General features: G+C 36.9%; 1 protein-coding gene across 2 annotated transcripts in view; it reads right to left on the bottom strand.

Annotated features, from left to right (window-relative positions):
• The window catches only part of NPAS3 (neuronal PAS domain protein 3), a 607,366-nt gene that overhangs the window by 53,862 nt on the left and 538,453 nt on the right, over positions 1–15,051 (bottom strand). The window lies entirely within an intron of this gene.

The following is a 15,051-nucleotide window of genomic DNA, read 5'->3' as shown; positions in this document are numbered from 1 at the left end:
GGCTGCAAATTCTACAGATTTTTATTCCCTAGTCTCTGCTCCTCAACTGCAACGATACCTAGGGTGAGTCACTGCTGGATTTGTGTGCCTTGGTTTCCACATTACTGAGGGGAAATTAGGGCCTTTATTATCAATAAAGCATTAAACAACCTGAAGGCAAAAATTCTCAAGTAAATGACACATATTATTGTCACCATATCATCAATTATTGGTGATTAATTAGTCATTAATGAAATGTCTTTTTAGTCCAGCTGAAGGGATATTACTTGCTCACAACTAACTATAGCTCTCACCTGTGCTTCTCACTCCCTTAACTGCAACCATTTCGAATACTTAAGATTCCTAGTATAAACCATGGTAAAATACCATCAGCACTGAGGTATTCTTTATATAATCTCTAGGCTATTTTTTAGCCCTGATAAACAACTTATCCCCAAAATACTGTTAATGGGAAAATTCTGGAGCAGCTTACAATAAACAAGCATTATTGGAGATAAATGAAATTTCAGTTTCAGTGAGGAATTAACAAGAAATAAAAAAAAATTGAAATTATACTTCAATTGTTTAAGAGAACCATACAAACTGCTAATAGAATGTGTTTAAGTATTTAAAATGCATTTGTTATGCAGTCAACAGAAATGTAAAAACTTGTCTGTGAGCTAAGGATTATATTGAATTGTCCTTGATTTAATGTGGTCAACTTGTCTTGTGTTTGTGACATTTCAGTTCTATTGTGATAACTGACAACAGTGTCCCTTTCTTTAGTGTGTCTCTTAAGATTTTTTTGTTTTAGAGAGCAGGAATTCGATGTCATTTTAAATGTACAGCTCTTTATCACTCGAGGGAAAAGCAGAGCCATGTTATATTTAGTACTTTCATTTCTTCTGATTAAATATGAATTACTATGAAATTTTTCTCATCATCTAACACACCATAATACGCCAACAGCTTTTTAATACACTATATAAGCACAAACTTCTGCTCTAAGAGTTTAATTTGCCCCTCTAATCCAATCACATCAACCTTATTTCTCTTATCAGAGATTCCCATTTTGAATTAAATGAGCTCATTAGTTTTAATCAAAAGCAGAGAGATCAAAACTTAAACGTAAATGCTTTAGATCAGAACTGTCAGTCAGCCGTGCAGTTCTATTTTACTAAAACACAAGATCAGAGACCCTTAGAACCAATTTTTTCTCGTAAGGGATGCCAAGAGCTTGAAGATGCTATATCCTTTTTTTTTTTCCTCCCAAGGACAGATTATACATTTAAGGTTAGACTTAATTTAGAGTATTTTTTTTCATCCTGGTGGAAATGGGAAAGTATGCCATTCTGCTGTTGTCTCTTTCACATTTATTGGTGCAGGTCCTTGGAGACCTGAACAAATGTGAAGCCATCACAATCCATGCAACAAACCTGTCCTCAAAAAATTCAGCTCTGTTCAGCAATATCACATAAGAAATAAAACTCTGAAGGGAGAGATATGTTTCAGGGTACAGGACAGTGAAACCCTGAAACAGTAGCCAAAGTCACCCAGACAGCAGCAGTACTGGTAAGATGAGGATCATATTTAGTTATTATTTTTATTGTACAGTACAGTGCAGTAGTTAAGAAGTACATTAAGTAACCACAGCATGGTTGCTTCCTGCTGTGTGAAGAAATGCTAAAATCAGCTTAACAAGTGTAGTTGTTGTAGTCCAGCACATTATGCTCTAGCACGGGCAATAAGCACAATATGTCCTCCTGTGTTCTAATGGTAATTACCTAAACTTACAGAAGTAATGTTAATTAAACACACAATATCTTATGCTCGAGAAAAGATCAGGCTGTAATATGTATGTACCATTCCCAAAAAATTGAAATTAAAATTTCTCTTCATACACAGTTAAATGAAAGAAAAGATAACACCTGACATACAGTAAAGTGTACTTTACATTGACATTTTTTGGGCTCATTTAATAATATGTCATAAGATTAACATCATTTTGCTCTTATTATACTATATACAAACCTATACATCTCTGTAGGTGAATGTTATAAAACGCACAAAATTTATCCCACAGACTGGAATAGCATTTGTCATATAAATATGTATTCTGAAGTGTTTGATTTCCTTTAACAAAAAGTACCTGAGAATGTATGTGTGAGATGGGATTAGTTACCTAAAAGTCCCAAACAGCATTTTGAATTTCTCTCAAGAGAGAACCATTAGGGCTGATAGTGCAAATCTGCATTCAGAGTTGCACCCACCCACAGTAGATACTGTAACAATGCTGACAGTGATCATGCATGCAGGATTTTAAAAATAGGATGTGTATAGAACAGATCCATCGATGTCAGTGATGTTTGCACAGGAATAGATGGAATAGGGTCCATTATGAGTTCTCAGTAGTTGGTTTTAAATGCCTATCACTAAACCTCTTCAATTTTTTTACAATTATGTCAAGGAGACTTGTAATCTGAGGAATACCTGAATGAAACTCTAGCAATTAATTTTTGATTTTTATTTGTAATCTAAAACCTTTAAAAAAACCCCTGAAATAAACAAGGTCCACTTGGTTTGATACTGTAGAAACTAAAGGTGTCTTTTTACACTGAAAAGTAAAGCTTCTGGCTTGAATTTACTGAGTTTAAACCCACTGTTGAGTTATAAACTTCTGAAACTGTGAGTTCAGAATGCTAATTATGTGATAAAAGTCAAGGCTTACTGCATGTGAATGAAAGTATTTTACACTGTCAGGCTTAGAAGTATAAAAAGTAAGTCTGGGTTGTCTTTGCAAAGCAGGTAATTGTGTACTCTGTTGGGAAAGCACTTGCCTTTGTGTGCCCTTAAACATCTTCAACAGATACTACTAAAGGAATAAACTTCGTCTCTTTCCACTCCCAAAGCTGATAATGCAGGATGAGATTTCTAGACACAAGGAATGCATTTTCCATTTCAAAGGGAGCAAAGCTGCAATCCACTATACCCATATGGAAGTGTCACAAATGTTAAAAAGGTTAAGTAAGAGCCACAGAGGCAAATGGGAAGATAGTATGAAACAGCAGCCAATTCACAAAACTATTTTGTTATCTTCTTAACTTACTGAGATTTGCTCAGTTGGTCAGAGCATGGTGCTAACAGTGCCAAGGTTGTGGGTTTGATCCCTGAATGGGCCGTTCACTAAGGAGTTGGACCTGATGATCTTAGTGTGTCCCTTCCAACTCAGAATATTCTGTGATTCTAAGCATTTCTTTGTGAACAAACCTTGTACCTCTGATCCTTCACTGGACTTTGCCTTGGGAATTATCTTGGCTCCAGATCCTACAAACCAGTCATTCACCGTTTAACTTCACATGCTGGAAGAATTCTTCTGATTGTTCTGGTGGGACATAAACATGCCCGTAGCTATTTGGAGGACTGAGGTCCGTGCCTCTAATGCTGCAGGGATCTGCAGAGGTACTGTACACCTGTGTGCAGTCTGACTAATGCTGTAGAGCAAAACAATGTAAACCAATGCAAATAATTGCTCTTGCACAGCAATAGCACAAGTACTGTCCCTATGAGTGACTAGCAAGCACATTCAAATTCAGATGAACAATTTGTCCCCCAGGAAAAAAAGAAGTTCCACATTTGATTTATGTCTCAAATAACAAAAAGCTGCCACAGTAGGCTGAATAATGCTCACCAACTTCTGGGGTTTTTGTCTTGACATGCATTAAAAATAATTGAGAAGACAAAAATGCATTTTTTCATGCCAAACAGAGAAAAGCTAGGCTTCTCATTGATAGGAAGACAGGAAGTTATAGAGTGAAAACCAAACGCCAACAAGGAATTTAAGAAGATTGGTGGAAAAAGCCCCCTTATGGTTTAAAATAAATTATTTTCTGGATTTTGTAGCACTTTAGGAAGCTTTCATCTGGCTTTCATCTCACTTCCTTGAAAACACATGTCCATACAGCTTTAAAGAGACATTCTCAAACACCAACTCTACAGCCAGCTCTTAAAAGAGAAACAAAATAAGAGAACATACAAAACGGTAAGAAAAAGGGAGCTCTTTTCTTGTTATCTTCTACACTTGCAAACCTCTTCTCACATTTTCTTAAAGTCATATAAACCTTTGTATAGGGAACTGAGAATCATTATGTTCACATGAATAATTAGGTAATATAAATCTATCATTTTCAGTTGGACTAGATGCATTTTTTAAATGTTTCTGTTTCTTCTGTGCAGTTTATTGTCTGTAACCAGGCATTAAAAGACTAAGAAAATTTAACCTTGAGTACTTAACTGTCTTTAACCAGAAAAGTGACTCTCAAAAAAATCACTATTGCCAAGATCATTTTGTCTCAGTATCTTACAGGTGAAATTTGATCATTTTATAAATGAAAAGATAGATTTTCACAACTACTAGCCCAACTAATAAAATTCAAAAGCTACAAGACAATTTATTTCCAATACATGCAAGTTGCTATACTTAGTAATTGTGCAAATGAATGATTTTAAGTGAAGTGGGTTCAGGCTGATTGCAGGCTGAACATGGGCAAGTCCTGGAAGCTAAAATTTGTTCTAGGAAACTGCTGGAGATTCCTGGACTATTTGGATGAACCACCTAGGCCTATTTATGGACACTGGTAGCCTGCCTGGAGATCAAATAACAAGAATAGAGCTGGCAAATTCTATAGGTGCTCTCTTGGTCTCACCAGTGTGCTCAGCATCTTGCAAAATCAAGGACTATGTGAACTATTTATATAACACTGTGGCTGGCAGAGGCTCATTCATTCTTCCAAGGCAAAATATTTTTGCTGTAAGTTATCCCAGTTATAAACAGGAACTTGAATTCCTGAATAACCAGATTTGGATCCGAAATTCACTGTACGTGTAGGTGACTGGGTAAGACTTGTACAATTTCTGTTTTGCTATTTACTGAAAAGCCGAAGAAGTAAAGAATTGGACTCAGACTTTAGTGACTTAGTTCCATTCTTTCCTTTACATAGAGGGAATAATGCTGGGATCTGGATAAGGCATCACTCAAAAGGGGAAGATTCAGGGCAGCTCTTTCAAAAGAAATGGAAAGAAGGATGACTTCCTATAAAGAATTTATATCTGGGTAATGTTTTCAGACAAGATAATAAACTGTTCTTTTTTGTCACCCTACGTCCAAGATGAAGACAATTCACTTTTCATGACCTATAAGCCTATTAGAAATTCAAAGGCATATAAACTTTAAATGCTATCAGACTTCTGTTGAAAACTAGATCTTTTAATGATTTTTTTAATCTTCATCCCCCTCGGGGCCCCCCCCCCCCCCCTTATCTCTCCAGATTTTCTAGATCCAAGAACTGATGGTGTGGCCTGGAATCTCAGTTGCACTTAGGTTGTCTTATGTAAAATCCTTAATTTTTTGCAGTTAATTTGACATTGAAGCCTTACATGTATTACATATATTTATTATTACATATTACATATATTTATTTCATTTTTTCCACAATTTTTAAAGCATATGCTATATATATTTACATCTAGAGGTATGATTATTTTTATATTCACTGTAATTACTGGGCTATGGTCCACATGCAATGGTGCACGCTGATATTTGAAACTGGAACAAGAGGTTAACTCAGATATGTACAAGTTTTTTTAATGTGATAAAAGTCCGTGTGTTCAGGCAAAACACGGGCCAGTGAAGCAGCAGTGAATTTAGTTACAACAGCCAAGAAAGTGGGAGAACATGTTTAATATCTGATCTGCTTTATACACTGTGGATTTAAAAGAACTTGGATATTATACAGGAATCTGTTGACTTGAACTGTTCAGCCACAGCATAGTGTAGTTAATATTTTTAATTTGCAGAGTTAATACCAAATTTTTATTTGTTGAAAATTGCCTCCAAAAGAAGTAGTGAAAAAACTAGTGCTTAACTATATAAAGTTTAAAGGGTCAAACTATTAGAAAGGCATTTAGAAGAACAGTTCCTTCATTTAAGGGATGAATTCTGTGACTGAAGGCTTAATTGCCCACACACTGGTCTACAGCTCTCTTGTGAGGTGCCCCACAGTATCTGAGACATGTACAAGAATAGCAGTTTCACACAGGACCTCCAGAAGTCCCAAGTCTTTCTGGAGAAATTGATGGATGCCAAGTTGATGGATGCCAAGTTGATGGATGTCTCTCAAGCAGCACAGGTTCTCTATCTTTGGGAAACTTAAGCCACTAGAGCTTGGTCCCATTTAAGAAAGTAGGAATACTGCAGAAAGACTTGGATCAACTTCCTGATCATTATTTAAAAATTGCTAGCATCCTTTGTGGGCAGTTGTTTAGGGCTTTAGTTGCACATGACTACATTCCGTCTGGTATGTGTGGCTATACCAACCTCTGAAATGTGCTTCTACTTTTCCCCAAAATTCACCAGACTTAACATTAACTACAGGCAAAAGTAAACCAGAATTCTCTAAGAGAACTTAATTCTGTTTTACCAATGGATAAGCAAAATTGTACATGCAGTTACTGGCAAAATAAGTTATAGTTTCACACAACTTCCATACATTCACAAGCACCACAATTTTAATGTGCAAACTATATTTATCTGTTAATGCTTAGTTTGCAGATTTTACAAGTGCAAGCACTACTACATGCATAGTATAGTTTGGGCACAAAAATGGCTGGATCTGCAGAGACATAAACTATGCTTTGGAAAGTTATCTTGTAGTATTACATATAATGAGCTTACCCTGTTCGCTTTTTAATTCGACTATGGCCACATACTGACTGTACTTATGTAGGAGAGACTAAAGTAAAAACTCATTGGCAGGCATGCCCTAGTATTACCAGAGAAATTTTTGAATGTTCTATTATCCTTGCAGAACCAAAGTAATCTGAACTACCCTCATTGGACTAATAATCACAGAATCATAAAATGGTTTGGGTTGGAAGGGACCCTAAAGATTATCCAGTTCCCATTCCCCTGCCATGGGCAGGGATACCTTCCACTAGACCAGGCTGCTCAGAGCCCATCCAACCCAACCTGGAACACTTCCCAGGCATGGGGCATTCACAACTTCTTGGGCAAACACAGTGTTCATGTTTCTCATAGTAAAGAATTTTTTCCTCATATCTAGTCTAAATCAAATCTCTTTCAGCTTATGACCATACCCTCTTGTCCTGTGACTACATGCCCTTGTATAACATCCCTCTCCAGCTTTCTTGTTTAGCTACTGGAAGGCTGCTTTAAGTTCTCCCCAGAGCCTTCTCATCTTCAGGCCGAACAATGGAATTCTCTCAGTCTTTCCTAGCATGAGAGGTGTTCCATCCCTCTAATCATCTTGTGGCCCTCCTCTGGACTGTCTCCCATATAGGTCCATGTGCTTCCTGTGCTGAGGACCCCAGAACTGGATGCAGCACTTCAGGTGAGGTGCTTCTCATAAGAGTGGAGTAGAGGGGCAGAGTCCCTTCCCTCACTCTGTTGGCCATGCTGCTTTGGATGCAACCCAGGATAGGGTCAACTATTACTTTATTTAATGCCTCAAAACTTTCCTTCTTGTGCATCTCCTTCTATTTCTTCTTCTAGTCTAGAAATGTCTTATCAGGCTATTAATTCCCAACATTTGCAATTTACCTCCCATGTAAACTGTATCTCACAGAACTCTTAATATATCTGGTAAAATAAAGAATGAGTTAAGAGCCAGGACAGAGCTATAAAATAAAGTATTGCCAGGATGAAGCTATGAATAAGATTTTTGTTACACTGCAACATTGAAAGAGAAATTTTACAACAAATTTTGGTATGTCAGTGATCTATGAAAGACACAGAGCTTTTTTGTCTGTTTGGAAACAACTTAATAAAGATTTGTTAATAACAGAACCAATCATGGTAGGAAACTTTAACTCTGAAAAGCATTTGGAAATGTTACAGTCTACTGGGCTTTGATTCATTATCTAAACAGTCACAAATGTACCCATGATCTTCCAATAGACTGGAACAACTCTCGAAAAGCTGTTACGGTCTTGTGAGTGGGTGGAACATAAACCATCCTGCATATCAAGCTCAAACTTCCCTCTACTCTTTTACATAAGGTTAATTTATTTTAAACAATGGAATAAATAATCTGACCCAACCTGTTGACTTGGTTTCATATGAAGTCAGCAACACTCATATATTTTCAAGGTTCGGTGAAAGTCCCAAAGAAAATTAGCACAGTGGTATAATTTTCTTACTGTTTACTTACTTTGTTCCAATTCTAATAAAGTTTTAAACAGGACACACCCAATGGATGAGAGAGGTCCTGATATTAGGAGAGAGTAGCATCATAAACAAGAGTGCCTCTATCCTCTGTTAAGGAATGTTTATGGAGAAAAGAAACTGAGAAATGAGAAAATAACAAAGGAAAACAAAAAGATACTGACTAGTTTTGAGGGTAAAAACTTCACTGAATTCCCCAAGGGCTTTAAGGTCCTGTGAGGAATAGAGGACTAGATGTTTAATCTCCTTTGAGATGTGGCTGGTTTCCACAACTTAAATGATCATTATCCTTACTGAGCAGCTTCTTATAAAAAATTTTGAGCATTTTGTTTCAGCACAAAACTGTCATTAAGTGCTGATGTTGTTCCCCCTCTTTCCTGCGCTATAAGGACCAACTGAGGGTATTTTTTCTTTCTTGCTAGTTTTCTGCTCTTGCCTAGTAACTTGTGAATCATTAACTGACACTACAGAGCATAGCTGTGAAAAAAACTGTGGTTTAGAGCTGCCAATAATGGCCCACTAAAGTTCCTTCCCAGCACATGGCATAAAAACACCTCCAACAAACATTAAAAAGTCCCTTCAGATGTTGCTTAACATTGCCAGCCTGCTTGGGCTTAAAAAGCACAATAAAGAGGTTGCTTTCCAGATTTTCATATGCCAAATGGAAGGTGCTTTTTGGTGAAGCTCTTCCCTGAGGGAAAGGAGAGCAGCTGAGTTACCTCATGCTGCAAAGTTGATGTTTGGATGATCCCACTCTCGGGAAGCATACACAAGTGCACAGTCAAGCTGCTACTAGTGGATGTATCTGTACTCAGCAACTAAACAGTAGGAAAGTTCAGGAGAAAAAAAGGAGCATCATAAAGATACTCTTTGGGAGCACATGACATCCAGCACAAGCCATTATGCAGCAGCCTGAGTACGCCAAGGAACAACAGTATGAATACAAAAAGTGAGTGTTTGAAGTCTTAGTGGAATTCCCTGAAAATACAGTCACTTGAGGAATCTATTTCTTCAGAAAATACCTTTTGTGCTGCTGGGATATTTGGGGGATTCTATTTTCAATACCTGTGGTCTGGATCTAGTGGAGCAATGCTTTTATCACGACTATAAAATGGTTATGAGCCAATTCCTCATATGAAACAGTCAGTAACAGTGGGGCTTTTTTATGACAAACATGATGTCAGACAAAGGGCATCAGGACTTAGTCTTTGTACTACAATACAAAATAACAATACATAAACACCTTTCTGAAAGCAGCTGAAACCCCATGTTTTCTATTAAAAAGTCATGTTCAATCTTCACTGTTGATAGAACAGAATAGCTAACACAGAGAACACTGTATATCAGAAAGGTCAATAGTTATTATGAGCTACAAATATATTTTTTTCCATCCTTCAGGCTGTTTAGCGCATATCACAGCATGAGCAGCTGTCTTCTTTAATGCTTTTAAAATTAGAATCCCAAAGAGGAAGAAAAAATTACATTTGCAATGATTGCTCTTTGCTTTTGTAAGTTTACTTTAATACACTATTTTATATACATGAATCTTCCATGCAGCCTAACCAAGGGGCAGTAACTGGTTGCTAGTATCTACCGGATTGTTACATCAATGCATATAGAATCCTGACAAAAAAATCACTTTGCACAAATTGTGTAACCTTGTTGAATAACCTGTCTAGAAAAGTACGCAGCTACTGGGCATATGTTTAAACCAGGCAAGTGCACGTGTGCAAACATGGACTGATCATTACTAATGGCCAACGCTTACTGGCTTAGCAGCAATAAACAGAGAGGGCCACCTGACCTAACATTTTCTGTTCACAGACTGAAAAGGGAGAAAAAAGAGCGTGGTTAGACTGTGGAACCATTTGACCTCTTACAGTTTTCAAACATGGCAAGTATCGGGGTTCATCTTTGCTAACGGTGAACAACTACTTAACACTGCAAAGAGGTTTCCATCCTCTTCTTTGGATTTCAATCATATTGGCTCTATTGAACTGTTCCACTTTCCAAGTTTAAACCTTATCTGAATGCATATTGGTGTGCCAAATGCAGACTAGTACTCTATAAATATTTTGAAACACAGATATAATTTTCTTTATGAAACAAATTTTTAGCTAATTTAGAATGGTTCAATGACAAAAATTCAAAAAAGCAAGTTGAAGTTGCACACCATATGTTGTCAAGGGAAAATATGTATAATTGTCTAGAGGAATGTTTTCATCTAATGTTTAAAGTTTTGCTTACAGATAACTTCATCACTGGACAGTCAGTGGCAATAGGTATGGTGCTCAGCACCATATCATGGCTTCATAATTCAGCATACAGTCAAGTGACACTTTTAAAATGTAAGAAAACATAATTTTGCATACTCAGAATCTACTTATCCCTCTCAAAACCAGGTTTAACTAACACTGGTATTTTTCAATAAAAAGAATAACAGAAGCAATGAGGAAATATAGCCCTTCTCATACTTTGCCAAACAAGTAGCACTTAAAAATATCCCATAAATATAACAATTACTTAAACATGAAAATGCTTATGTCCTCAAAACTGTGCATCCAAATGTATCTCAGAATGCTGTTAACATTTCCATCACCAAAAGATTCTCTGTGCGATTGTCCCTTCTCATCTGTCACTTAGACACTCCATGACCTGGTCCAGGATAAGATGAATCAGACAGGCTGCTAATCCTGCATCTTCTGAGGGATTTGCTAGCACAGCCAGCATAGCAGGCAGCTGATGCTGTTGGGATGTACTGCGCAGCTGGTAGTGCTTTCAGCAGCAGCCCTCACCTCCAACACACATTCCTGGCTGAAGAAAGAGTAAGAAACCCAACTGCCCAGGTTTCTCTATGACTTTGTCTTTTATTAGAACTGCTTCCTTGCTCCTGTTACAGTATTTTCTCCTCAGGGCAGCATATTAAATTAAAATATGGCAACAATATTGCTAAGGTACACCAAGAGAATTCTTATACAGATAAGTTAGCACTTATAGATTTCTTTGCTTATGCAGAATTTATATAAAACCTGAAAATAATGACAACTGCTATGCCGTTGAAATTCAAAAAGAGTTGAGAGCAAGTATCTCCAAAAATGACAGACTTGAGGCTGCTGAAGAAAAAACCCCTAGGGGTAGTTTCTGTGGGCTGCAGCCATGCATTATTCTTAGAAAACTATTCATCCAAATTATTTAGTAAAACAAATGTCAAGATGTAAGAGTGGACATCTTACTTACATTATCTTTTCTGACTTTATCTATTTATTTTGCACTGCGGAATTAAGAAGGCTTTTGACAGACATAATCAGAACCTGTCATATAACACAAGAAACACCCCGTTAAAAAAATCAGCCCACACTGCAGATATTTTGGCATATTTATCACAAGGCTGGAATGGTAAATAACAGAACAGAATTCTGGGGTATTTTTTGGCTTTATTTTAACAATGGAAACAATGACTTTTTTCCTCATAATGCCCCTTCAATTCAAGCGCTAAGCAAAACAGGGACAGACCCATGATAATAGGAAGAAGGTGATCGATAAAAATTGCTCTTCCTTTTGGTTATCCATTTGTCTTCCTTCAGTGTTATCAAACTGTGTAACTTGGAGAATGAGCATTTAGGCACAGGCAGAACATTGTATGATTGCTGAAATATCCATGGTACAGTATTTTCTGAGTTTTTCTGAGTTAAAATTTTTGTACATTGTATCTTCACAATCCTGGAGCTCGAACTGTTTCTTTTTTCTCCAAGTCTGAAGATCACCCCATGGATTAACAAATGATTGAGGATTGTCTCTTAAAAGACTCTTTAAAAAACTGTCAGAATCAACCCGAGACAAAGATTTATTATGAACTATTTAAAGGGCTTAATATATGTATCCCCAAAGAGCCCTTGGAGCAAACTAGAAAGGAAGAATGGAAATCTCAAAGAATGGGAAAAATCTCCAATGCCCCACTTTCTTCACACCATGATTACTGTTTACTCAAAGGATAAAATGCCTAACCTGTCACATGCAGTCTTCAGAAGCTATATTATTGCTGATGTACAGTAAAAAACCCAAAGCAATGAGCCTCGGCAGTAATATGCCTAAGAAAGGCAGCTGTAATTTGCTTTCTAACCTGTCCACTAACACACTAATGTGGATACATCTTGTAGAAAGCACTGATCTCCTGACCCAGACAGCAATCAAACAACTGCCAGAGTGTTTGCTGTCACACAAGCTGTGACCATTACCTTAATTATACGTTACCACATAACAAACCTTCCCTAATGAGCAGCTCTTCTCCCACCCATGTGCCAGCTAACCCTTCTGTCCTTGAAGAGCATCACTGCAGATGATTTAAATTTGAAATTTGAAAAGCATATTCACATGCAGTACTTCCCACAGATAAAGATATGTATTTTAGCAAGGTTAGTTGTTTTATTATAGTGCTAAGACAATAAAATGTACAGGCTTATACTAAACAAAGGGAATTACAAAGAAATATACTATATATGACTAGCAAACTTTAAGTAAAGCTGGATATGACCTTTGATTATATGTTCATATATAAATATATCCATCTTTGCATAGTTCTTTGTGTTTAGGGAAGTACATAAAATGCTTCCATAATGATATTTTTCACTTTGTGCCTAAGCCCAGGAATGGTACCTGGGTCCTGGTTCACACAAATGCTTGTTTTCCCTCTGTGGTACCAACTTCCAGCAGGTTACATTTTCTCCTCACTTCTAGTTTTTATATCCTTTTCCCCCCCCAGCATTTTATTTCCTTCTATTGTGAGGTATTTAGGACATTCCCATTCAATACACAGGGCACCACATCCTTATGAACAAATAAAAGACATCTTCTCTCTCCACAGAAATTGTGTTCTACCTCAGATGCAGTACTGGAAAAAGGGGGAAAAGTGAGGCATAGGAATCTGGCTTTGATCTGTCTGGGTTATTAACCTCTCTTCTTATGGGACAGTTTCAACATTCCAGCCATTCATGCTAAATGTATATCTGACCTAGAGTAATTCAGTGGGAAGCATCTGCAGACTTCCCATCTGCTATGTGTTTTTCTTCAGTGGTGAGTGTCAGTGTCAAAACACACAAAAATGCAGTTATTACATCAAAAGAAGATCAGGAGGAACATGAGAAGGACCTAAATAGCAATCAGAGCAGACAACTGAACAGCAGAGCAACAGATGAAATTTCATGCAAACAAGAGCAAGACGTAGCACACTTTTGAAGAAACAGAAACTCCTCTATATTCAGGAGCTTTAAATAATTTAAATTAGGCAATAAAAGGAAATGGAAATATCTCAGTGAAAACACCTGCTCTGTATGGAGACCGTTATAGCTAAAGACTTAAACGAGATGTTAGAACACAATAAAAAAATTAAAATTAATAAATTTATAAAGAATATATTACTATGCCATTAGGTAACTTTATGGACCTGACCTTAAATTTGGTATTGTATTCAGTTCTAGTCATTTGTTATTAAAAAAAGAGTAATGGAAACAGAAAAACTTAAGTGGAAGGACATCTAAAGAGAGATTTATGAGATTATAAATATTTAGCTTTGAGAGCAGATAAATATGACAAAAGATACATAAAATAATAAATGATACATAAAAGAGAATAAGAACAGGATATTTTCAATAAAAAACCACATTTTAAACTGATAAACACAAAATTACTGAAATAAATAATTTTTACCACACAACATGTAATCTATACAATTATCTATCTAAGAACTTCAAAAGAAGGACTAAATATCTCTGAGGCTAGCTAGAATAACCATAGTTCAGTATGCATAATAAAATTTACATGAAATATAAAGTGTTCTAATTCAACTTATACGGCCCAGTTACCATACTGAAGATTTTACATGTGATTTGGAAGTATTTACTACCAGCTACTCTAAATGATAAGATAGTGGGCTAGATAAATATTCAATATTCACTTATATATTATATAAGTTCCTGTGTTCCTATGAAATTCCTCTTCGATATAAAGATGTACCAGGAGATGCTTCTCTTGTTTACTCATTCCCCCACCCCCCGTGGTTTATAATTCTCTAGTAGTTTCTAAGTATTCAGTAGCATAGAAAGGAACCTGAATCCCTCCAGAAAGGATATGTAACTACATGGTCTTCTCTTTCCTTCATTTGCTGGCTTTGAACTGGAACATTCTCATGACCTTTATCTAGAAGTTATAAACAGCCACATAAAGCTAATTTGTATTAAGTTTGGAGTAAATTCTGAAGCTAAGGAGATCTGTGGTGAACCTCTTGCCAGTGCTTCTCTTCTTTGAGTATTGAAAAATTCAAATACTTTCAGCTGAAGTCATTACAAGTCCTTGAATGGACTTAACATTAAGTGAACACCTTGGTAAAGCTTCTACAGGTACATAAACCAGAAAAGGAAGGTCAAAGAAGGTGTACTACCCTGACAAACAATGCTGGAAAACTAGTAATAACAGATGAGGAGAAGGCTGGGGTACTCAGCACCTTTTTTGTCTGTCTTCAAGGGCAACCTCATTTCCCACACATCTTGAGTGAATGGACAGCAGGGTGGAGCAAAGTCCCTCTCACTGTAAGTAAAGATGAGGTTCACGACCATGAACCTGAACATAGGAAAGTCTATCAGACACAGTGAGATGCATTTCACAGTCCTGAGGGAACTGGCTGATGTAGTGGACAAGACACTCTCTGTGAGATTTGAAAAGTCATGGCAGTCAGGCGAAGTCCCAGGTGACTGGAAAAAGGGAAATATTGCACCCATCTATAAAGGGTAGAAAGGAGGACCATGGAAACTACCACCCTGTCAGCCTCACCTCTGTGCCTG

This window comes from Corvus kubaryi, unplaced genomic scaffold, assembly GCF_017639235.1.
Source record: "Corvus kubaryi isolate FWS band 111438036 unplaced genomic scaffold, C.kubaryi_AGA036_p1.0 66, whole genome shotgun sequence".
In the NCBI taxonomy this organism is placed as follows: Eukaryota; Metazoa; Chordata; class Aves; order Passeriformes; family Corvidae; genus Corvus; species Corvus kubaryi.
This window is presented reverse-complemented; position numbering and strand designations above follow the sequence as displayed.